Source organism: Trichosurus vulpecula, chromosome 6 (assembly GCF_011100635.1).
Source record: "Trichosurus vulpecula isolate mTriVul1 chromosome 6, mTriVul1.pri, whole genome shotgun sequence".
Taxonomy (NCBI): Eukaryota; Metazoa; Chordata; class Mammalia; order Diprotodontia; family Phalangeridae; genus Trichosurus; species Trichosurus vulpecula.
In genome coordinates this window covers 203293305-203318625 of record NC_050578.1, presented here as the reverse complement: position 1 = coordinate 203318625, position 25321 = coordinate 203293305, and the positions used below count along the sequence as shown (strand labels likewise).

Below are 25321 nucleotides of genomic sequence, written 5' to 3'. Positions count from 1 at the left end.
CTCTGACATCATGAGCAGAGAAATAAGGGAGGAGCCAAGGAATATGCTTGATCCCCTGAGGTAGGAGTTAGAGGACAAAAGTTCTGTGGAACTCAGAAAGTGCTTCATAGTTTTTATTGATCAGGTAGCAAACAACAATCATTTTAAGAAGAGTGAGAAGATTGAGAAATGATAACACATAGTTCCATGGTGTTTTAAGGTTTACAAAGTACTTTGTACCTCATAGTACCTGCTATGAAATAGGTCCCTGTATACCCGTTTTAGAGGTGACGAAACAGAGGGTCACAGGGTGATACAGCTGGGGTTTGAAACTGAATTTCCTGACTCCAGGTCTGGAGCTCTTTCCACTCTGTTTTCTCATGAAACTGAAGGGCATCTTTGGGCATTGTAACACTTATTCGTGGAACTCCATTGATGCTTTGTGCTTAAGTCTCCCTCCCCAAGAGTTTCTCTCTCTCTCTCTCTCTCTCTCTCTCTCTCTCTCTCTCTCTCTCTCTTTTACAACCTGTAGGTTCTATCTTGGCCACTGCTTTTCAAAGTTGGTGACTTTATGAAATATTCAGGGTTTCTAGGGATTCAAATTGGTTTCTTAAATTACATGTGGAAAAATAGGAAATTATGGTAATGGTAATATGGAGAGAAGGGTTATTAGTACAAGTAATTCTAAATCCTACAAATATTAGCAACCAATGTTTCATAAATCTAATAATTACTTCAAGTAAACCTTGAAAGCAGGGAAGTTCTTAACCTTTTTGATGTCACGAACCCTTTGGCAGTCTGGGAAAGCCTATGTGCTCTCTTTCTCAGGATAGTGTTTTTAAATGCACAACATATAAATCACAAAGGATATTGATTACATGGTAACTTGGTTATCATAATATTTCAAACAACAATCTTACATTCCCTGGGTATGTGATAGAAAGCCTTTTTTCCTATCAAGGGTAGGGTTACCAACCAGCTAGTACTTTATCATAGAGGCTAACTGTTTCTAACTCAAGTATTATGACCATTTGATTTTTATTTTGATGGTCCTAAATGAGTGCCACTGATCTATAGGGAGAGAAAAATCAATGACTACTCCAGTGCTTAGCACATAGTAGGCATGAAAAAAATGTTTATTTAACAGAAAGAGGAATGAATAAGTAAAAAGGGATTAAAATTTGATTTAGTATTTTCAACAGAGATTTTGAAAGGCAGTATTAATATCAGTACAGCTTATTTAAGATTTACAAAGTACTTTCCTCACAACAAACCTGTGAGGCAGGTAGTATGACTAGTAGTTGTTCCATTTTGCAAGTGAGGACATTGAGGCTCAGAAGAGTGAAGTCAGGCAGCAAAAGCAATCATCCCCTCTCGTTAACTAAATCCTCAACAAATGGTGATTTAGCCTCCACCAGAAGACCTCTGGTGATGAAGAACCCACTACTTGCAGAGGCTGCTGCTCCCACTAAGTGGTGTGGTGAATAGAGGACTGGACAGCAGAGTCAGGAATGCCTGAGTTCAAATTCCAGCTCAGAAACTTATTAGTTGTGTCACCCTGGGCAAGTCACTTAAAGTTTATCTGCCTCAGTTTCCTCAACTGTAAAATGGGGATAATATTAGCACCTACTTCACAGAATGTGAGGATAAAATGAGATAATATTTGTAAAGCACTTTGTAAACTTTAAAGTGCTGTATAAATGCTAGTTATTTTTATTAAGTTCCTTACATCCAGCCTAAATTATGCTTCTCAGTAACTTCTGCCTAATGCTCCTCCTTCTGCCCTTTGGGGCCGAGCAGAGTAGACCAAGTCCCTTTTTTCACATGGCAGCCCTTCTCTTAATCGAAGTCAGCATGATTGCTGACTTCCCTAAATCTCCTATCCTCTGACCTAGCTAACCCTCCTCTGGATATTTATCAGTTTCTTTCCCAAAATATGGTACCCAAAGTTAGTGCAGTACTGTCCCTGTGATCTGAGTACCAGCATAGAGTACAATGGGTCTATCAGCTCCCTGCTTCTGGACAGTTTCTCTTTTTTAAAAAAAAAAGAGATAAAAATAGATAAAAATAGATTTTTATTGATAGCTTTTATTTTTACATTGCCTAGATTTCCCCATCTCCCACTCCCTGCTCTGTCCCTAATAATAAAGACTTTGAGCTTCTCTTAATGCAGTATTGCATTTTGTTTCTATGTGCCACTGTTGATCCATAATGAGTATAGAATTCATGAACCTCCCCTGGCCCCCCGCAACCCCAAATCTTCTTCCTGGCAACCCTTTTCTAGCCCACCTCTTCGACCCAATATTTGTTCAATTGACTCTCAGAACCCGGAAGAAGAACTTTTGCATTTATCTCTATTAAAGGTCAGATTTACCCCATCATTCTAGCCAGCTGAGATTTGGGGGCTCCTAAATGTCATCCAGCAAATTATCTCTTCATTCCTTTGTGTTATCTGCGAATGACAAGTATATGACCCCCTTTCTTCATCTAGATTCCTAATATTTTTATCAGTGATAAAACTGATCAGGGTCAAAGGCAGACCCCCACCTTAGATCTACTGGAGACTTCTCTTTTTTTTTTTTTTAATTGTGAGTTCAGTGGTGGAGGAAAATCCCTCACCAGAGATTTTATCCAGTGCCTTGTTAAAATCTCACGTACCAGTCAAGGAATCCTGTCAAGAAAGGAAATGAGCTTACAGTTGAGCGACCTCCCTGGGCCATCTCCCTCATCTTTAATGAGGATTGATCTGTAATAAATATCAAGCTAGTCATTTATGGAGACCTTTCTTAGAATATGTTTTTTTTCGTTTCCATATCACATGGTTGACCCATAATGGGCTAGGTACTAATGGAGGAACTCTTGTCATTTTGTTGCCATCTCTCTTCCCTCAATTTGGAAAATAAGGCCTTCCAGGGCCCTCTGCCTGAGTACCCTCCTGTGGAAAGAATGCTGGACTTAGAGTCAGGAGACCCAAAGATGAGTCCCAGTCCCAGTCCCAAATTCAGTTCATCCTTCTTGGCTTCCATTATCTCATCTGTAGAATGGACATAATGTAACTTATTGGATCCCTCGAATATTGCGAAGGACATGCCTTGCAAGCTGTAAAGTAGCATTGAAATATGAACGTATAACATTTTAAAGCTAGAAAGACATGTGGATCACAATGTGAGAGTTGGAAGAGCCTTTAGAATGCCTGGGAAACACCTTAGAACACATCAGAGCTAGGGGACACCTTAGAATGCAGAAGAGCAGAACTGGAAGGAACCTGAGAAAGCAGACTATTAAATGTTAGAACTAGAAGGAGCTTCAGAATGGGCAACGTTAGAGCTGGAAGGAACCTTCCATGGACATAGAATGTCGGAGCTGAAAGGGGATCTTAGGACATAGAACACAAAACGTCAGATGTGGAAGGACTCTGGAACGCAGAAGATTAGAACTTGAAAGCGCCTTGGAGATTCATCCTCTAATCCACCCTAGCTCCTCCCTTCTTTTGCAGAGGAAGAAACTGAGGCACAGATGCCACCATCATCCTAGAGTTTGTGCAAGCTCATGATACCAACCTAAGCGTCCTCTCCCGGCGCCCTCCTCCTTTAAATTTTTATGGCCTCCTTCCTGCCAGTCCACCACCCCCTAGCAGTGGCGAGTTCCAATAATTACCTGCGGTCTCATTTTTCACTTTAGCCCATGCAGCCCCTACGTGGTTGGGTGGGTGGCGGGAGGCTGCTGGGAGGGGCCCGAGCGGATGCAGTACGGGCGTGTGACTGCACTGGTGGCGGCAGGAGCGGCGGAGGCAGCAGCAGCAGGAGCAGCAGCTGCAGAACTGAGCCGAGCAGAGCCCAACCTCCCCAAGCTTCTTTTGCTGCAGTCGCCTGAGGAGTGCTTTGCTCGCAGCTTCTTCCCAGAGCAGCGGCTGCCGTGGGAGCTCGCTGGGCATGGGAGTACCTGACTGACGACCGGCTCATTTCCCTACTGACTGCCTGCTGGGGAAAGTGCTGGGCTGGTGTGTGTGCGTGTGTGTGCATATGTTTTTTTCTCTTCAGACACGCAGACCACCTACTGCCTTCCCCCACCCTGGGCGTGTGGCATTTAAAAAGAAAAATTCCCCCTAGAAGCTGCTGTCTGTCTCTCTCTCCCTGGCGGTGTTTCCCCCCTCCCCCTGTTCTCCGTTTTTTTTTAAACCTTCCTCCCCCGCACCTGCACCCCCACCCCAGCCTTTGCTGCACCATAAGCCCTCAGGATGCTGCTGTGCTCCGGAGCCCAAGCAGCCCCCCGCCTCTGCTAGGCAGCATGGATGGTGCTCTTGCGACGACCTCTACTGATTCTCTCCGTCCACTGCGGCTGGGCATGCTGAGGAGCCCTGCTGTCAATGGGCGAGGACGCGGACACGCGGAAAATTAACCACAGCTTTCTCCGAGACCACAGCTATGTGACCGAAGGTAACACCCCCGTTGTCCTTCCCCATCCTCCTGCCCAGGGAGTGTCGGCATGCCCAGATGCCCTCGGAAGGTCTGTCTGGATTGATCAAATGTGTGTGTGCGTGTGTGTGTGTCTTTCCCCACCCCACCCCCCCCACCCCCTTCCTGGTATGATGGATGCGATGGAATCAGTCTAGATTTGCAGAGAGCAAGGGTATTCTGTCATAGTATGCTGAACTCTGTAGGCTGGGGTGAGGGGTGGGAAGAGGGCGAGGGGACAGGGGACGGTGGGATCAGAGCAGCCTGGATTGCGCTAGGGTGGGTCGCAGTTACAGTTTCCCTGTGAGGAAAGCAGGAACAAGGGTTTGCATATTTAATTTGTCCTAAATGCGGAAAACGGAGGCTTAACTTGGCAGAAAAAAATCATGTGTTTTAAAGTTATTGGCTTGAAGGTTTGGATGTGAAGGTTTTACATCTCACTCTGGTAGCCAGCTCAGAGCCAGCAGCAGAGAATTTTCTGGGTTGCTTCTTCCCCTGAGAGGAACATGGACCTAGAAGAAACCTGAGTGCACGGTCTGTCCATTAGGGATCTCTGTGCCTTCATTCTTTATGTGTGTATGTGTATATGTATGTATGTGGATCTATATATCTATATATTTTTATTCAAAGGAAATCAGCTTTTTGATGGAAGGAAAAAGACTGTATCTGATTAGTTGTGGCTGCCTAATAATATGTATTGAGTCAAGAAAAACTGGGCAGTTGACACTGGGCCAGGCCTTCAGGATTCTGCTGAGCCAAGTTGCTTGAAAATCAGTAACATGTCCCTGCCCATGCTCAAACTGAGCTCCATGTTGGAAAGCTGAAAAGTTGGTGGCTAGAGCTGGGCCTTCCTGAGGTAGGCTGAATCAGATGCCAAGGGTAGCCAGCCTCTCTATGTAGGTCAGCAACTTCGAAGAATTTGTTTGCTTTGACCTTGCTTAGTGGCAGTGACACCTGTGATTTATGGGTGGCCCTTTTACAGTTTATAACCAAAAGTTCAATGTGGGGATTAGAGAGTGAATCTCCAGGCCTGGTAGCCATTTGATGAAGGTTTAATCCTTGAGTAGTATCCTGCTGCAACCTAGAATTGGATCAGTTTGACTGCCTCTTGCTTATTGATGATTGTAGGTTTCCCAGATTCAGGAGGGATTATTTTGCAATACTGAAAATAGATTGCAAGGTGGTTTTTCTTTGTTGTTGTTGTTTTAAAGCAATATTACCAGCGTCTTGAATGGAGAGCTGTTGCTTAGGTTAGAGGAATTTTCTAATAATGAAGTACTCTTGGGCTTTGCAGATAGAGGTGTTATGATAAATACATAGTATATACACATAGGTATGCATACACAATAAATATGTTCAATGAAATAAGCATACATGTATACAATGCATATAAACATGCCCTTACATATATGTACACTCATACACAATTCATCTATATGTGTGCAGATATATGTATATACATATATACTCAAATATACACAAATACATATAAATAGATATATGTATGACAGTGGGTTGTAAGATTTGAAGTGAGAGGGCTGTATGGCCACTTGTTAGGTCTGTCATAGTGGGGATTCTTTTTTGGGTATGGGTTGGACTAAATGGCTTCATGGGTCTCTAAAATTCTGTGATTCTGCGACCTGGGTAAAAATTCCAGCTGGGCTACTTATGATCTGTGTGACCTTAGGGGAATCATTTCGTATGTCTGGGTCTCAGTTTCTTCATCTGTAAGAATGAGGGAGTTAGACCTCCCTCATTTAGCTCAGCTCCAGTTAAATTAGTAAATGACTTCCACAAGGTCACTTCCAGCTCCAAATCGGGTGACCCTCCCTATAGATACACCTATACATTAAAAAACCCTCTTAAATGCAGATACATACAGATACACACGCACATACACTTAGAATCTATATGAGTTCTCAAAAAATGTTGACTCTAATAGGCTATGTCAACATCCAGGTTTCTTTAGCCTCCACAGGAAGTAAAAACAAAACACTGCTGAGGCTTTTGTCAAGATGCTGCTCGTGACAACAGCAGTCCAGTAAATGCTGGCAATTAAAATATATGTTCCATTTGCAGCTTTTTCTGCAATCGTGACTCAAGCAGAGCAGAGTCTAATCGTTAACATGACCGCTGGGTGAAATTCTAGTGCTGTAATGATTTGGCTCAACTGTCACCATAGTGTCTTAAGCTTGGAAACGTCCCCTTACGCACCACTTGACACTGCTGACTCATACCCAGCCCTGGCGTCTTTGGTTTTAGCTTCTGCTCTGAGGAGGGAGAGAGGAAAAGGAAAGAGAAGCTACTTACCTGGGGCAGGGGAATGCAGCCCTTTAGAGCTGGGAAACGAGTTTCCCATGTGGCTTTCTTTAGTTCCCGGAGCCCACAACAGGCCTTTGTTGCATGGTTTAGTTGGGATGCTGGTTCTTTGAGATGTTATTTCATCTATGCACTGTAGAGCAGACAGATAGGAGGCTAACTGCTGTTGGTATGTATTAGCCTAGAGGCGGTGTAGATAGAGAGCTAGACTCAGTCAGGAAGCTGAGTTCAAGTCCATTCTCTGACACAGACTGGTTATGGAACTTCAGGCCAGTCATTTACTCTTTCAGTGCCGCAAGCAATAAATATGTACCTGTGCGTATGCCATTCTGCCAGTGAGAGATTTTAGAGGTCATTGCCTGTGACAAAGCTACCCTAGCTACCTCTGAGAAGAAGGTCGCATGAATCAAGGTGAGGGTTCTTAACCATGTCATGGACCCCTTTGGCCATCTTGGAGAGCCTATGGGCCCCTTCTCAAAATCTTATTTAAAAAAAAATCATAGTTAAAAGAAATTCTAAATTTTAGAGATTAGTGAAGATAAAGATGTGACTTGTTTTCCATCCAAATTCACAGAACCACCTAAATGCACCATAAACACTTAAAATTTTGTGGACTTCAGGTTAAATGCCAAATTAAAGGAAACTGACCTGTCTGAATTTCTTTCATTGAAATTCATCAGGCAGTAACTTCTGGTATCATTCTTCAGGGTAAATGTTGTAATGGCAAGAATACTGTTCCAGGAGTTAGAAGACCTGGGTTCTAGCACCACCTCCATCTTTTATTAGTTGTATAACTATGGGAAAATCACAGAGCTATTCTGGGCTCTGATTTTCTCATCTGAAAAATGGGGACAATACTGTCAATCTTATCTACCTCACAGGATTGTTCATTCATTCAACGATTATTTATTAGGTGTTTCCTGAGTGTAGAGCACAAGGCGTTGCTGAGGGAGGAGCTAATGTGGGCATGGAGGGGGTTAGCATACAAAGTTTGGAGGAAAGGGGGCTCCTGCCTTCCTGGCGGTAAAAATCTGTCCTGATTACCACAGGGTTTTAGTGAGGAATAAAAGAAGTAAAGGTCAAATGAGGAAAGTTCCCTTAGGATGAACCCAATTTGCACTAAATATAATTAATATAATTTTAAAAAATGGAAAGAATTCCTAGCTTTTAGACTCTCATATAATCTGGTCAAAAACAGAAGGGATTTTTTTCAGAAAGTTGTTCTCAAATCTTGATGAAAATAAATGAGAAACTGAGATATAGACTTGACCTGGGAGTGTAGAAGACCTGGGTTCAAATTCCACCCTTAACTCATACTATGGGACCATGAGCAAATGATTAACCTCTTGGTGGCCCAGACAACTCTCCAAGACTTTTCAGTGACAGAGTGAATTTCTTAGACTGAAATCACAGATCCAGGCTTTAAGAAATAATAATGTAAAAAATTAGTTCTTTTCACCCAACTTAATGCTAATGTAATTATTGTTGTTAAAAAATTTGTAGATTTTTAAAAACTCGTTCTCCCAAGTCTTTGGGATTAGGTAAAGTAAGCATTATTATTCCCTTTTGACAGATGAAGAAACAAAAGTTTGCAGAGATTGTCTTGACCTACATCACACAGTTTGTAATGGATTCTTTATAACCTGTTTCTCTTTCCTTGCCTTCCACTTATGTTTAACGTCTCCTAAAGAAATTCCCTCAATTTCTGCCCTGGATTTTAGTGGGGGGCGGGGGGGAAGTCTCTTTATCAAATTAAGCTATCTTCTCCAAAGGAGGCCAGTTTAAACTTTTCTGATCTTTCCCCCTGAGAAAATTTATACTTTTTGCCTTCTTCATGTAAAAAATTGAAGTTCTGTTATGCCCAGAAGTAATCTAGGTGAAGCATGGACTTCTCTTAGAGTCCTAACTTGCAGCCAGTGGGATCTTGTGTTTCATAGATTTAGAAGGCATCTTGGAATTAGATTGTTAAAACTTGAAGGGACCTTGAAACATAGAATCTTATACGTGGAAGAGAACTTAAAATTTAGAACACAGAATGTCAGAACTCGAAAGGACATTAGGGATCATTTGGTCCAAACTCTCATTTTACAGATTGGAAAACTACGGTCCATTAAGGTGAAGTGACTTGCTGATGGTCGAATCTGGGACTTGTTCTGTAGACTTGTACAATCATAGCTCTAGTTTATAGGGGTACAGGTAAACTCTTCCAGCGTAATAGGATTCTCTAATCTTCCAAAACATGTGTTCTTAAGCTTTTTTTGTGTGTAATGGACTGTTTTGGCAGTCTGTTGAAACTTATGGACCCCTCTTAGAATGATGATTAAAAAAAACCATTTAATTGAAGGACATGCTGATTTTCTGTGAGAGGATAATAAAAAAAAAGATGTGCTTTTTTTTCCTATGCAAGTTTATAGACCCTGCCCCGCCAATAATCTGTCCTCAGATTGAGAACCTCTGTTGTAGAACCATAGAAAAAAAGAATGTTAGAGCCAGAAGGGACCTTAGAAATAATCTTACCTGAATCTTACATTTTTCTTAGACAAAGTAAATACAATCTTTGTAGATGAAGTAATTTGCCCGAGGTCACCCAATGAATTAGTGGCAAAGTGAAGACTAGAATTCTGTTCTGACTTCCAGCCCTGCCCCTTTTCTACCACACCATCCTGGGAATGTTATGACTTTACCTTTGCTTTTGGGCAGGAGTACTTGTATCCCTGTAATGTGCCCATTTCTGAAATTCTCAGCTTACTTTTGTAAGCCTAGCTTCAGTAGCCCTTCCCAGTAACAGTAACTATGTATACTGTTTCTGCATCTTTCGTAGGGAATATTGGGATGATATTGGAAGGGAGGCAATTGAACTGTCAATTTTAAGACTGTTAATTGTCATGGCTGGAGAGAAACTTTTGTGAAGCAACAGGAGAAAAGACTGAGTTCTTCTTTCTTGGAAGACTGAAGGAGTCAATTGTTATCTTTTGGATTCACCAGGGAAACATTCCTGAGATACTTGAGTTTAACTTTTATGCTGTGGAGGCCATAGGATATTAAATTCATAACTAGAGAATTCTTGAGAAACTTTGTCATCCTGAGAAAGCTGAATGGTCGGACTGTATTTCCAGAGCTGAGGAGAAATAATCATTTATATTCAGTGATCAGAGGTATTTATATCTGTGATCTTTTTCATTGTGGTATACATTGGTGGATGGTTTTTTACACTGCTAATAAATAATCATTAACCTTGGTGTTTGATTTAAGCTTATTAAACTAGGAGAGTTGATAGATCAATCCATCAACAAACATTTTTTTTATTTGCAGGCACAGTATTAGGCACTGGTGATATAAACACAATGAATGGAACAATCCCTGCACATAAGGAGCTGACATTTTAATAGGGACAACAAATCTGTACACATACATATATTTTCACACATATATGTATATACGTGTATTAAAACATGTGCAGAGTAAATATGAGGAATAAATACACATAAATATAAAATAGCTTAATGGAAGATAGTTTAGGAATGAGGTCATTAGAAATTGATGGTATAAGAAAAGAAATCATATAGAAGGTGGTGCTTAAACTTCTTATTGAAGCTCATTCCTCTCTAGGATCCATTTCTGACTCTCTCCATCGTGCTACAGCATTCTTCTTACCCTGGAAGTTCATTGTACCCTTGGGCCCCTTCCTCTGCTTGATGGATTTCTTCCAGAACCTCTGTTTTAAGGAAAGTTCCTAGACTAGGCATGTCCTTATTTCTCTACCAGACTCTACTGCTGACTCTCTGGACTTTCTCCACTCAAATGAATACCCTCATCACTTCCCTCGCTCCTTACGCTTTCTTTTATGTGTAGTCTTCTCCCATTAAAATGTAAGTTTCCTCTAGGGCAGGGACTATCTTTATTCTTGTATTTGTTTCCCTGGTGCTCGCCACTGTGCCTGTCTCTTAGTAAGTGCTTCTTGTTGTTGTTAAAGAAAAAAGGGGATTCTGAAGTGAGAAGTGAGTGAAGTAGAAGTGAGTATGGAGAGGCAAGTATTCCTTGAGCATGTCTGAAGGCAGTAGGAAAGGAATCAATAGAAAGGGAGAAGTTGAAGATAAGAGAGAATGGAGGGATTCAATGGAGGTTGTGATCTCCAAGTTGGAAGAGAATAGGATCAAAGGCACGTAGCCTTTTTGTCAGAGACTAGGGGAAAGGAGGAGAGAGTGGGGGATGATGTCAAGGGGTTTTGCAATGAAGAGAGGGGGAAAAGAAGGAGTTCACAGGGAATGACCTCCATTTTCTCAGTCAGGTATGAGGCAAGATCTTTAGCTGAGAGAGAGGAAAGGGAAGATAAGAGAGGGTTGTGGATAGAAGAGAAGGTTTGTAATAGTCTCTGTGGAGAATGAGTTAGAAAATCAATTAAGGAGAAATGGGAGGATTTTCTTGCTCTAGTGAGGTCAAGTTGAAGTTAGATAATATATAAATTTATTGTGTACTGTTAGCACAGTTGTACGAATTCCTCCAGCACCATGTAACAGAGCATGAAAAGGAACAGAGGCAATGGATGGTGGGGTTAATCCAGAGAAGAGGTTTGTCAAGGGATGAACAACAATGGAAGGGTGTTTGAGAGATTCAAGAGTAGATAACAGTGTAAGGCTGAATTGGTTAACTGTAAGGCTGAGACTGGGAAGGGGGGAAAGTGAAGATGGAGCAGAGAGAATAGCCTGAGAAAGAACTAAAGAGTGGAGGATTAGAGATCTTGATGAGGGCAAAGAATAGATTTAGGAAAGGTAAAGCATAGGGAGAAAGAGAGAAAAACAGGCTATTGTTAGCCAGATGAATGCAGAGGTCTTGATTAAAGAAGCGGACCACTTGTGGGTAACGTTGAGATATAGGATGTGATCATCCTTTTCATTAAAGTCTTTTTTGATTGATTATTTTTAGTTTTCAACATTCACTTTTGTAAGATTTTGAGTTCTATTTTTTCTCCCTCCCTCCATTCCCCCCTCCCCAAAACAGCATGCAATCTGATACAGGGTATACACATATGATCGTATTAAACATATTTTTCTACATTAGTCATGTTGTGAAAGAAGAAGCAGAACAAAAGGGAAGAACTATGAGAAAGAAAAAAACAAATGTGTGACCATCTTTCTGTGTGGCTGAGGTAGTATGAAGCAGTAGTAGTAAGAGTAGGAGTAGTAGAGTAGGAGCAGTGATAGTCGTAATAGTAACACTGATAGTAATAATAGCTCACATTTATATATTGCTTTCTGGTTGACAAAGCACTTTACATATATTATTTCATTGGATCCTTACAACAACCCTATGAAATTGTGCTATTCAGTTTTACAGATGCCGAAATTGAGGTTAAGAGATTAAGTGAGTTGTCAGGATCACAAACCTAGTAAGGGTCTGAGGCAGAATTATAATTCAGCTGTCACTGATTCTGATCTCTGGCATCTTATCTACCACACCACCTAGATCATGGGATTTAAGGAGACCAAGGACTTCCTGAGGAGGTCAGGAAGTTTGAGAAAGTGAACGTTGAGGTGTCCTAGTGTAAAGGCAGGAGTTAGGAAGGAGAGGAAGACTGTGAACCTAGTAGTGAGCTCCTCAAGAAAGGAGGAAGAATGATTTGGGGTCTGTAACACAGAAACTACCATTAGAATAGAGTGGAAAATTTTAATCATGTGAACTTCAGAGGAGGAGAGGTTACTGATTGATGGCAATGGAGTCAGAAAGTGGCAGTGGGCAGCAAGAAGTATTTCAATTCTTTCTCCAGGACCAGTGTTTTGGCAAGAGGGTTGATAAGTGAAGTTTTGTCCAATGCTGGAGAAAATGAGTCGAGATGCAAGATTGTCTGAAGGAAGCCAAGTCTCAGGGAATGAGAGAGAAGAGCAAGTTTATAGAAAAGGAATCTTTCTCTAGTTATTGCTCTAAGTTGAAGTTGAACTTAGAATTAATTGAATAATGAGAGAGATGAGGAAATCTCAGAACATACCCCTTAACTGCCTTAGAGCCCAGCATGAGAATTAAAAAGGTAAACAATCAAGTAGCAGCAGAGTTAGGAGTGAAAACAGTTGTCAACTAGGGTGTTGTACCACACAGTTGATCCAACCCCACATAGGATGCGTAATTCTGGAAATGCATTCCCACCATTCAGCTCTCTTAAGAGAGCAGTCAAGGTCTCTCAAAAGTTCTTTTTATGAAACTGTCTCCATAGCATAAGTGTTAAGCTCAGTTCTAAGAGGATATGTCTCCTCAGTGTTTCTCGAAGATGAGAAGAGTAGAAACTGTCATTTCTTTCAGTCTCTCTGGAAACAAATTCTTATTCCTTTCTGTACTTCAGCCTCTTTCTAGCCGTGACATTTATCAAATTCATTTCTATAACTTATCTCTGAATATTTCAAATGCACATGTTGTCTTTTTTTTCAGAGGTTCTCCATGTAGGGGAAGGAGAAGGAAGAGAAGAGGCATAGAATTAGATGAGTCTTACATTTCAATTTCTTTGGAAACTGAAATTGAGGTTACTCAATTTCTTTCTTCTTCATAATTAGAGCTATGCAAAAGTGTAATGAGCTGCCTTTGAATCAGTGAGTTCACCTTCGATGGGAGCTTTTTTCTTTTTTTTTTCTTAATAGCATTTTATTTTTTCCCAATTACATGTAAAGATAGTTTTCAACATTCATTTTTGTAAAATTTTGAGTTCCAAAAATTTCTCCCTCCATCCCTTCCCTCCCTAAGACAGCAAACAATGTGATATAGGTTAATCATGTTAAACATAGTTCTACACTAGTCATGTTGTGAAAGAAGAATCAGGACAAAAAGGAAAAGCCACAAGAAAGAAAAAACAAAAAAGGGAAAATAGTATGCTTCAATCTGCATTCAGACTCTGTAGTTCTTTCTCTGGATGTGGTTATCATTTTCTATCACAAATCTTTTGGGATTGTCTTGGGTCATTGTATTGCTCAGAAGAGCTAAGTCTATCATAGTTAAGCATTGCACAATGTTGGTATTGCTATGTACAATGTTCTCCCGGTTCTGCTCGCTTCATTCAACATCCGTTCACATAAGTCTTTCCAGATTTTTCTGAAATTTGCCTGCTCATCACTTCTTATGGAAAAACAGTATTCCATTACATTCATATAGCACAGCCTGTTCAGCCATTCCTCAATTGATGGGCATCCTCTCAATTTCTAATTCTTGGACACCATAAAAAGAACAGCTATAATTATTTTTGTGCATGTGGGCTCTTTCCCATTTTTTATGATCTCTTTGGGATACAGACCTAGTAGTGGTTTTGCTGGATCAAAGGGTATGCATATTTTTATAGCCCTTTGGGCACAAATCCAAATTACTCTCCAGAATGGTTGGATCAGTTCACAGTTCCACCAATAATGCATTAGTGTTCTAATTTTCCAACATCTGCAACATTTATAATTTTCCTATTTTGTCATATTAGCCAATCTGATAGGTGTGAGGTCTTATGTCAGAATGTTTTAATTTGCATTTCTCTAATCAATAGTGATTTTGAGCATTTTTCATATGATTATAGATAGCTTTAATTTCTTCATCCAAAAATTGCCCATTCATATCCTTTGGCCATCTATCAATTGGGGAATGACTTGTACTCTTATAAATTTGACTCAGTTGTCGATATATTTTAGAAGTGACACCTTTACCAGAAATACTGATTGTAAAATTGTTTTCCAGCTTTCTGCTTCCCTTCCAATCTTGGTTGCATTAGTTTTGTTTGTATAAAAACTTTTTAATTTAATGTAATCAAAATTATCCATTTTGCATTTCATAATGTCCTCTATCTCTCGTTTGGTCATAAATTCTTCCCTTCTCCATAGATCTGACAGGCAAACTATTCCTTGCTCTCCTAATTTGCTTATGGTATCATCTCTTATGTTTAAATCATGTACCCATTTCAACCTTGTCTTGGTATAGGGTATGAGAGGGTATAAGGTCTATGCCTAGTGATTATATAGTACTACTATATGTAGTACTACTATGTAGTGATTATTATGTATTCTGCCATATTATTTTCTTGTTTTCCCAGCAGTTTTTGTCAAATAGTGAGTTCTCAATGGGAGCTCTTTAAACTGAATCTGGTTGATCCATGGTTGGGTACATTGTAGAATGTTTTCTTTCTTGGGTGTAGCTTGGACTAGATGGCCCTTAAGGTCCTTTCCAACTCTGGAATCCTATGACTCTGTGCTGCCCTAGATTAGCGTCAGTGGCATCATGATATAGTTTAGTCCCATTTCCATTCTACAAAGTGGGAAGCAAATTCTATGAAACTTGGTCAAGGTTGGATTTTTCTTGTTAGTTTTCTTATGATCAGAGATCACTTCTAAAGTCTTAAGATTATCTAGTCCAATATCATCATTTTAGATATCAAGAAACAGATTTGGACTTTTACCCCATAAATTCTCAGAGTCAGATGAACTTAAAACATGTTGGTGTAAGCCATTGGAAAACTCAAAATAACATTTCATCAAATATGGTAGAGTTTGGAATTCACGTGGTACAGTGGAGAGGGTCCAGGCCTGAGAATCAGAGACCTGGGATGAAATTCTGGTTTGACCACTAACTATACATGCCATCTTGGCCAAGACACTCATCTGCTGGCCTCAGTTTCCTCATCAGTACAGTGTAGAGATTGAAACAAATCCTATCCAGAGTCTTTTGTGGTTCTAATGATTTCGTCAAACTAACAACAATTTTCTTGTCTTTAGAAGAACCTAGAGGATTTTTTCCCTTTGAGTTGTTGCAGTCCATGGTTTCTTCTCATGCTTCCCAGCAGGGAATGAGATTTGGCAGTGGCTCTGAAGGTCTCTGTGAGCCCTCAGCGGGATGGGCTTTCACCAGAGCAGAATTTTGCAGCTGCAGAGGAAATGTTGCTGCCATCACAACTCCACACAACGCCTGTAAAAATAAAACTGATAGTCTAAAGGCGAATGTCTCTGCCAGTTAGTCTCAGTTCCAATGACATAATATTCCCTCTCTTTTGTGTTTAGAAGAAAAGAAAAACAACCAAAGCCCATTTGTATTCATATTTAGGATAAAAATGTAGACAGAAAGGCTTTATGATGAAATCTTCTCCGTGTTTTATACTTTAGTCAGATAATTTGACTAAAATAATGTGATGACTTTAGGAAGCAAGAGGATGGCATTGGGTGATTAGGGCATCAGACCAGAATCAATGCCCAAGGCCATATGGGACACTTTGCAGGCACCGTTAGTCAAGAAAAGATTGGATTAGATGATCTTTAATATATCTTCCAATTCAAACATGCTGTGGTCTACATTCTAAGGACTCTTCTAGTTCTAATGTTCTGTGTTCTGTTTTGTAAGGTGCTTTCCAGCTATGGCATTCTATGTCCTAATGGCCTTTAAGGCCGTCTCTGGCTGTCCTTTACATGATGTAAGATGCATAAGTTCCCAAAGTGGATGATACCACCCCTTGAAGGGCATTAGAATGATCCAGGGCAGTGGCAGTAGCCTTTGGTGCAATTGGAGACATTGAATAAAAATAAGGGAGTGGTGGGAGCAAAAGGAAAGAAGATAAGAAAATTTTGGAAAATCATTTATACATGTTTCATCTGTTGTGTAACACAGTTAAAGTTTTAGTGATTATATGATTTTCCACATTATTACACACAAAATGCAAGTTATAATCGATCAGTGGTTAAGTCCACTGACAAGTCTTAACAAGCAACAGGCAAGCACATCATGCCTTGTCAGGAAGTCCAGCATGCATCGGCAGAAATATGTGCATGTAATGACCTGTTTAAAATATGATACTATACAGTTACATGATGCAATATTGCATCATCAAAATCTCACAAATTTACAATAAATTATTAAATTTAAGAAAAATCATTTAAAATATTTTGTATTTTTTTGAAATGGTGCAAATTTTAAAAATTGTTAAAGAGTTAAAGAAAGTAGATTTTCCTGGGGGGGGGACTGAGTAATTTTCTTTTTTTGAAAAGGCAGTGGTAGGCGAAGTAAGTTTAGGAACCTCTGCACTAGAGAGTCAATATGTTCCAGTGGAAAGAGAGTTCATAACTAGAGAACCTTCTTGGGAGTCAAGGGAACATGAGTTCAAGTCCTGTCTCTAGCACACACCGGCAGTGCGACCTTGGGAGAATCACCTTAATTAATGTTAGAGTACCTCAGGCAAGTCTCCAAGACTAGTGTTCATTTGTATTGGTATAGGCAATTCCCCCCAGCCTCAAAAGCTATATTATTTTATTTAGCCTCTGTTGTTGATTTGTTAATCTTTGGAAAATATTACCTGTTCCCTGTTGCCCCCGCCTCATCTCATTCACCCCTGGGGAATTGAATTAGTTTTAATGAGTTAATATCTACAATAGAAGTTCACATCTTGATTTCAGGGTTCTGTGAACTTAAATGGAGAAAAGATTACATTTGTATTTTCACTGAGCTTTTAACTGAAATGTGGTGTCTCCTTCCATTATTTAAAAACATTCTCAGAAGGGATCCACAACCTTCACCAGACTGTCAGAGGGGTCCATCACACACATATACGTGCGCACACACACACATACACACACATGTGTGCATGCACCCTCGAATACTTGCATAACTGTTTTACTTAATACATAAAGTTGCTTAAGGTATGTCGAGGTTAAATGACTTACCCAGTGGCACATAACTAGAGTCAGAGATTGGATTGGAACCCATGTCTCGCTGACTTCAAGGCCAGAACTCTGTCTTATATGCCAGGCGGTTTCTATCTCTAAAGCACTTTAAAAATATGAGTTGTAACAGAACTGTGAACCAGTGGAAATTATAACTTCTCTTTATGCTAAGTGCAACCTTGAGGTCTCCCAGGGTTCTGAGAGTGACCTCTATAAGCTGCCACACTCTTCCTCTCACCTCTTTGGAAATCCATATATACCTTAGCATATGTAGAAGAAAGGAGTATGGGACAGGGACAGCATATTTTAAGACAATAAGAATAAATTACATTTATCTAATAGTAAATATTTATTAAGCCCTACTATGCATTAGGCACTGTGCTAAGTTCCCCAGTAAGCTAAGGTTTAAAAATTGATAAAAACACTTTACTCACAACAATCTTATGCAATTGGCAGTGCAAGTTTTGTGAGCTGTGACTGTGACCCAGAGAGGTCTTAAGGGGCTTGTTCTGGGTCACACAGCTAGTAAGTAAACACATCTGGAATTCAAACAGAGATCTTGTGACTCAAGTCCAGAGTTGTTCCCATGATACCAGGCTGCCAACGGATCTGGATCAGCTGGGTGAGAGAATCTTTGGTCTTTCTCCTAGGATCACAAAATCCCAGAGTTGGTAGGAACCTTGATAATTTTTCAAGCCAACTCTTATCTTGTAAAATTGTCAAGTCAATGGGCATTTATCAAGCCAGGCACTCTGCCAAGCACTGCAAATATAAAGGAAGGCAAAACACAGTCCTTACCCTCAAGCAACTCACAGACTATACCCTTGACAGTTGGTCCTACAGCCTCTGGGCATCTTGAGTAACTGGATAGGTTTACTTGTTCACTAACTGGGGCGCCTCAGGAAGTTGTTTCTTAGGTTGATCTGAAATCCACCTCATTATTTCTTTCTTTCTTAATTTTTAAATTTTTATTTTAAATTTTTTTTCTCCTTATAATTTCTACTCATGGCTCTTAGTTCTCCCTGCTGGGAGCCACGCAGAACTAGATAAATTTTGCTTCCACACAAGTATTTTTCTGATATTTAAAGGCAATAGTCTTGTCATCTAAGACGTCTCTTCTCTGGTGTTAATATCCCTAGTTTCTCATTCTCTGCTTAACTGTTTGGTCCACTCCCTCCTTCTTCTTGTGCTGTTCTGGGGTAGGAGTTGTCAGAAATACAGTAGGAGAAAGCCCTGTGAAGTAAGACCTTTGTTAAATACACTGGACACCTGAGACCCTAGGCCCTGCTCCCGACAGCACTGGGTATGACAGCTCTTTCCCCCATTCTTCTGTAGACTGTTGGGTTTTATTGTCATCTGGGTTGCTGAGATGAATGGTACCATTGAGACAAAACAAAGGGCTTTCACATCTCCTGAGTACTGGATCTTGCGGAGTTTGGACTTGGTTGGTTTGGAGCCTGTGGATTGTAGAGACTTTTTACCAAAGCTGTCACATTGTCTTAGGTCTTAGTTTCTTTGGCCAGGTTACTACATAGGTCTCTTGGTGAAGTTTTTCATGATACCAATTCACAGTTCAATAGCACAAAATGCTTTCTTCACAACGGCTTTGTTGGATAGGTAGTACAGGTATTAACACTCTCATTTTCCAGATGGGGAAACCGAGCAAGGACAAGTGACTTGTTCAGGGTTGCATAGCTTAGTAAATGGCAACAAATGGGATTAGAACCTAGATGTTCTGATTCAAAGTCCTGGGTTTTTTCTACCATTAAAAATGAAATAAAAACAAAAACAACCCCTAAACAATTAGAAGATATGGCCTCTACTCCTGCTTCTGATACTAGCTGTGTAATCGTCTTAGACAAATCACTTAACAACTCTGGGTTTCACTTTATTGATAAAATCAGGAGTTTGTACTAGAGGGCCTTCCAGCTTTAGATCTATGATCCTATGGTACATAGGGAATCCTGTAGATAGTTTACTGGACTGCCACAGTGTTGTTATCTCCTTGATCCCTCCTCTCTCTTCCTTCCTCCCTATCCCTTCTCTCTACTAGTGGCTCTGCCTCTGTCAGTCTGGCTCTCATTCTTAGTGAATAACCATCCAACAAACATTTATTAAACATCTACTAGGTGCCAGGCATTATGCCAAGTGCTGGAGATACAAAAAGGCAAAAGATGGTCCCTACCCTGAAGGAGTTTATGATCTAATGGGGAAGTCAACAAGGAAAGAAATATGTACAGGCAAGTTATAAACAGGATATATTGGAAATAATTGAGAGAGGGAAGGTGCTGGAATTAAGCAGGGTTGGAAATGGCTTCCTGTACAAGATGAAATTTTAGTTAGGGATTAAAGGAGGCCAGGGAAGTCAGTAAGCAGAAGAGGGAGAACATTGTCTGTCTCTGTCTCTTTTTCTATTTCTCTGTCTCTGTCTCTGTCCGTCTGTCTGTTTCTTGTTATTTCAGCTCTTTGATTCTCAGTTATAAAAGGGAGATAATGATGCTCTCTGCTCTAAGTTAGAGGGTGACCACATCGGGTAATGAATGTGCGATACTTATCAGTTAAGTATATGTAAACTATTGTTATCATTATTATCTCCTATTTATAGGGATAACTGAAGATTTTGTTTGTTTGTTTTAATGGATGGCTTATTCATATGGCTCCTTTCACTTAGATAGAGTAGTCTCTGGCCATGGGCTGATCTCAGGGACTTCACTTTCCATCTGACCACCTTTTTCTCCTCCTAGCTAATGCCTAAATTTCCCCCAATAGAGTTTGATTCCTCTAGGAGTTCTTTTAAAAGCAAATCTCCAGGGAGTCAATAGCCCTTGAAGATATTTTCAGTCACTAACGCTCAGTTAGAAATGAGCTTATTAAACCCTTCCTGGTTTGCATGTTTTAATATGAGAGAGAATGAAAAAATCAGGAAGGTGATTTCATATCTAGGAAAGTTTAAGGAAAGAAGGGCCCCCAAAAGGGAGTCTAAAACCATCCAAGACATACTTTGCTGACTTGACCGTATTGCTGACAACAGCTTCTTCCTACTGGGAGTATAAGTGTACACAGATAATATACAGGTTGTCCCAAAAGACTTAGTGCAGCTTTACCCTGTTAAAGCTGATACACATAATAAACAGTGTCTCAAAAATCTCAGTGTAGGTAAAAGTGCTAAAGCTTAAATTTTAAGCTATTAAAGCATAAAACTGTACTGAGGCTTTTGGGAAACCCAGTATATTTATATGTCTCAAAGCATAAAGTGATCTGTGGGAAGAAGGGAGACTAAAGAAAGAATAATGCAGTATGATGTTGTACAAAGAACACTGGACTAGGAGTCAGGAAACCTGGAACTGATTTTTCACTCCCTGTGACTGTCTTTCCCTCTGTTCTAGACTGTTTCCTCATCAATAAACAAGCAGGTCAGGCCCTAGGTGATGAATTTCTCAGCCTTGGCAATCTATTTGTGAAATGGGGATAATAACAGGGTTGTTGTAAGGATCCAGCGGCATAATTAGTGTATGTAAAGCATTTTATAACCTTAAAGGACCATATAATAGGGACTATTATTTTTGTTGTCATTAACAATAATAAACAGAGGAAGTCTCTGAAATTACCATATTCATAGAATCTTAAAATGTTATAGTTAGATTGGTGCTTTAGAAATCATCTTGTCCAACCCCCTCATTTTTCCAGGACAGGAAACTGAGGCTTACAGGGGGGAAATTCATTCAGCAAATAGTTATTAATACCTAGTATGAGGAAGGCACAGTGCCTGCCTGGCTCTGGGGATGCAGAGATGAATATGACACTGGTTTTTCTCTCAAGCATCTTATAAGCTATTGGTGGTAACCCCAATTACATAAGTAACTATAACTATAATGTCTAATAAATACAGTATGTGTAATTATATATTATATATAAAGTGATTATATATTATATTACATATACAACATGTACTAAAGGGGTGGGCAAGATAAAGGAAAAGGAGAGATTCAGGCAAACTATAAGAAAAATGTGAGGAGGTAGAGATCCCTTTGACCTGGGGAGATCAGGGGGCAGTTCATCATAAAGGTGGCCTCTGATCTAGACCTTGAAGAAAGATAAGTAGAGGGTTGGGAATCCATTGTAGACATGGGGGATGATTTGCACTAAGGTAGAGAGATAGAAGAACAAAGGATGAATCAAGGGACAAAAGGTAATCCAGTCTAGTTTGATTGGAATGTACAGGGTGTCCCTAAAGTCCGGACACATAGGCAAAAATGCATATTTTGAAATATTTGGAATATTAACAGATTTTAGCCCCCTTGAATTTTTTTTCTGGGGTATGCTAAAGGAGGTGTGCTCAATGAAAATCACAGATGCAACGTTCTTGATGGAACGCATAAAGAGTGAATGTGCTAAAATTGACGACAATGTGGAGTTATTGCATCGAGTTCACGTGAATCTTGCAAAGCACATCAACCTTTGAATCACAAATGATGGAAATCATATTGAAGATGTTATTTGTTAATATTCCAATTAAATAAAATATTGTCGAAAATTTCATTCATTTCATTTCTGGAAAATGTGCATTTTTGCCTATGTGTTCAGACTTTAGGAACACCCTGTAGAGTATGTTAAGGAGATTAGAAAAAGCTAAACTTAGATAGCTAAGTTCAAGCCAAGCTCCAAAGCCAGGGTCAGGGGTTTGAACTTTATTTGATAGACACTGGAGAATCCCTAAATGGTTTTGAAAGATCGCTGTGTGTCAAGGGTGGATTGGAAAAGGGATAGATTGGAAGAAGGAAGACGAGTTGGGAGGGCATTACAATAGTCTGGATAAGAAGAGATGTGGACTTGAACTGTAGTGGAGAGGAAGGGAGGGATACAAAGGTAACATGAAGTGAACAGAATTTGGCCTCTGATTGTATGTATGGGGTGAGGGAGAGGTCTCCAAGTTTATTTGTCTGGATGCCTGGGAAGGATGACAGTATAATCAATAGAAACAGAGAAGTTGAAGGAGAGACAGGATTGGGGAAAAGATGGTGAGTTAAAATTTAAATCGACTGGAGGAGTTGACAGGGCAACCAGGTGGAGCTGTCTAGCAGACAGTTGCAAGCACAGCAGTTCTGGGGAGAAGCTGGGGAGGTAGAAACAATTTGGAGTTATGGCAGAGACTAAGAGCTGAAAGGATTGTTATAGTTCGTGGCCTTCTAGGTCTCCCTTTGATTGAATCCAAACTTCACAGAAGAAGTCCCCTTAATAAAAAGATTTGTTTTGTAAAACTTGGACTTAGTCAAAAGGCCACACCCAAGGACCTAGGAGGCCACATGTGGCCTCCAGGCCACAAGTTCCCTACCTCTGGTTTAGCCCAATCACTTTACAAATGAGGACCTAAGGCCCAGAGAGTTTGTGACTTGCCAAAAGTCACATAAGTAATAAGACACACAAGTCAGGACTTGAACACAAGTCTTTTGATTCCAAATGCAGCACTCTACCCACTACACCATGCTTCCATCATCGAAGTAATCATCCAAACTTTGGGGAGTAGGTGAGCTTTCTAAGGGAGAAAGGGTAGAGAGAAAGATTAGGATAGAACCTTCAAGTACACCTTTATTGGAAGAGTCATAGGAGGTTGAGGATCTAACAGGACAGACAGAAAGGAATGGTTGGAGAGGTAGGAGAAGAATTAAGTGTCTCAAACTGTGAAAGGAGACAGTATCAAAGAGGTGGCTCATATACTGAAGATAGCAGTGAGAATGAGAATGGGAAAAAGGCAATTGGATTTCCCAATAAAGAGGCCGTTAGAGATCTTGATGACTTCTTCCAATGGTGGTAGAGATGGAGGGCACATTGAAAGATACAGTGAAGGGAATAGGTGATGAGGAAATGGAGGCAGCCAATGTGGATTGTACTTTTTGAGAGTTTTGTAGTTGAATGAAGGGGAGAGATAGGATTATAGTTTGAAAGAGCAGCTGGGACTAGGGAAAGTTTCTTGTTCTTTTTCTTTTGGGATAAGGCTGTTTACATATTTGTAGGCAGAGTAGAAGAATCTGTTAGAGGAAGAGATTGAAAGGAGATACATAAGGAAGAGGGGATAATTGATGAAGAAAGGTTATGGAAGAGAGAGGAAAGGATGGGATTGAGGGTTGAGCATTGACATTAGCAACAAAGAAGACTAGATATTCCTTTGAGACTGAAGGTGGGGAAGGTTGAAAGAACAAGCTGGGACATTGAGAGGATTGAATTAAAGCAGCTTTGCTTCTTAGGACTGCAAGGCCTTAGACAAATCAGCCCCCTGGGTCTTTTACCTTAGATGTAAGTTGTGTGCCTTAGAACAGATGACCTCTAAGGTCCCTTCCACCTCTTAGCCCCATGAAGCTATAAAAAGAAAGGAGAATTTGGGGCAGTTCACACAAGGCCTATTCACCCCAGCATGCTAAATGACAAATCGTCTAAGAAATTTACCAGATTCCTCTGTCAGGGACAAGAGCAGCACCCTTTACTTTGGCCGATGGTAAATTATTAATTATTTGAAGCGCTTGATGTTCAAGCTCACACAGGCTATCTGACCAATGAGACAAAAGCCACGTTTTAAACATTGACCAGGGGAACTTGGTTGATTCCTTTCTAATTGAAACTGACAGTCCAGTAACATTAAATATTGTAAAATTGGAGAACACAGTGAGAGCCAAATAGTTGTCATCCTCCACTGTGGGAACAGTTCAGGCAGCACATGCATCATCATGAAAGGGAAACACGCCTTCTACTCCATTGTGCTTCCCAAGCAAACCCCTAGATCTTCATTGTTTCCAGCAATTCATCACTGATTGCGATGACAATAGCATTTAGAGGGTGAAGAATGTGGTACTGACATCAGGACTTGGTGGGAAAGATGATAAAATAACACTGAATATTCCTTTAGCTTTAAGGCTAGATGTGTTATAATGTACTTGAAGTGACGTGCTTAGGCTCACCTAGCCAAGATGTGTCAAAGGGAGGATTTGAACGCAGAGTTTTCCTGATTCTGAGACAAGATCTTTATCCGGTGTGCCCCATCTCTGAGTGCCCCAGGCTTCTCTCTCCTGCTATAAATTACAGGGCCAGGGCCCATCTTCAATAGCAGAGAAACTTTCATCATTGAGAGCTTCCTATGCCAATGAAATTGTAGGTCTGTCCCCCCAAAAGTACAATAAAGACAACAATATTTGCACTTCATCCTCACTCTGTCACTTTATGTTCACAGAGGGATTTCCCATGTATGACTTCATGATTTTATCACAGCCCTTTGAGGGAGGTTGGACAGGTATTATTATTCCTGTTTATGGGTGTGGAAAGGAAAGTTCTGAGAGATGAAAAGACTGCCCTGAGATTCACAGCATGACTGGAATTACAGTAATCTGAAACTCTGGCATGGGAGGAGCACGGTAGAGACAGTTCTGGTATTTGGCCACTGCCGATACTGTGTTCTAACAATCTGACATCATTGTGACCTTGGCCCGCTAGACCCAGGCTGATCCCTGTCCGTGGTGGTTTTAGCTGCAGGTTCATTCTCACAATACTCTCAGTGAGGTAAGTTCATGAGGTGCTATCAGGAACTTGGGGGAGAGCTCTTTATTGATAGTAGCAATGACGTGTCAATACAACTTTAGACTTTACCAAGTATGTTTCTCATAACAGCCCTATAGGGTTAGTGCTGTTTAGTATCATTATCCATATTTTACAGGTGAGTATATGAGTCTCAGAGAATTGAGGTCACTTGTCCATTTACAGCTAGCTTTTGGTGTTGGACAAAGTCAAAGAATTAAATGGGATGGCATGTTTGTCATTTGACAAGTATTAATTGAGCACTGATTATGCCCAGCCCTGTCCTAGGTGCTAAGCCTAAACAAGCAAGCAAACAAAGATAACTAACAATTGTTCGGACTGTTCTAGACT

The 25321-nt window shown here is 40.3% G+C and overlaps 1 protein-coding gene across 3 annotated transcripts in view; it reads left to right on the top strand.

Moving 5' to 3' along the window:
• Positions 1 to 25321, top strand: part of PPP2R2C (protein phosphatase 2 regulatory subunit Bgamma) — a 393716-nt gene that overhangs the window by 137015 nt on the left and 231380 nt on the right. Inside the window, exon 1 of one of the 3 annotated variants that reach the window (XM_036763510.1) lies at positions 3648 to 4415. The exons of the other annotated variants lie outside the window; for them this stretch is intronic. The gene's annotated coding sequence lies outside the window, so the exon portion shown is untranslated. Of the gene's footprint in view, positions 1 to 3647; positions 4416 to 25321 lie in introns of those variants that run through there. 3 annotated transcript variants of the gene reach the window in all.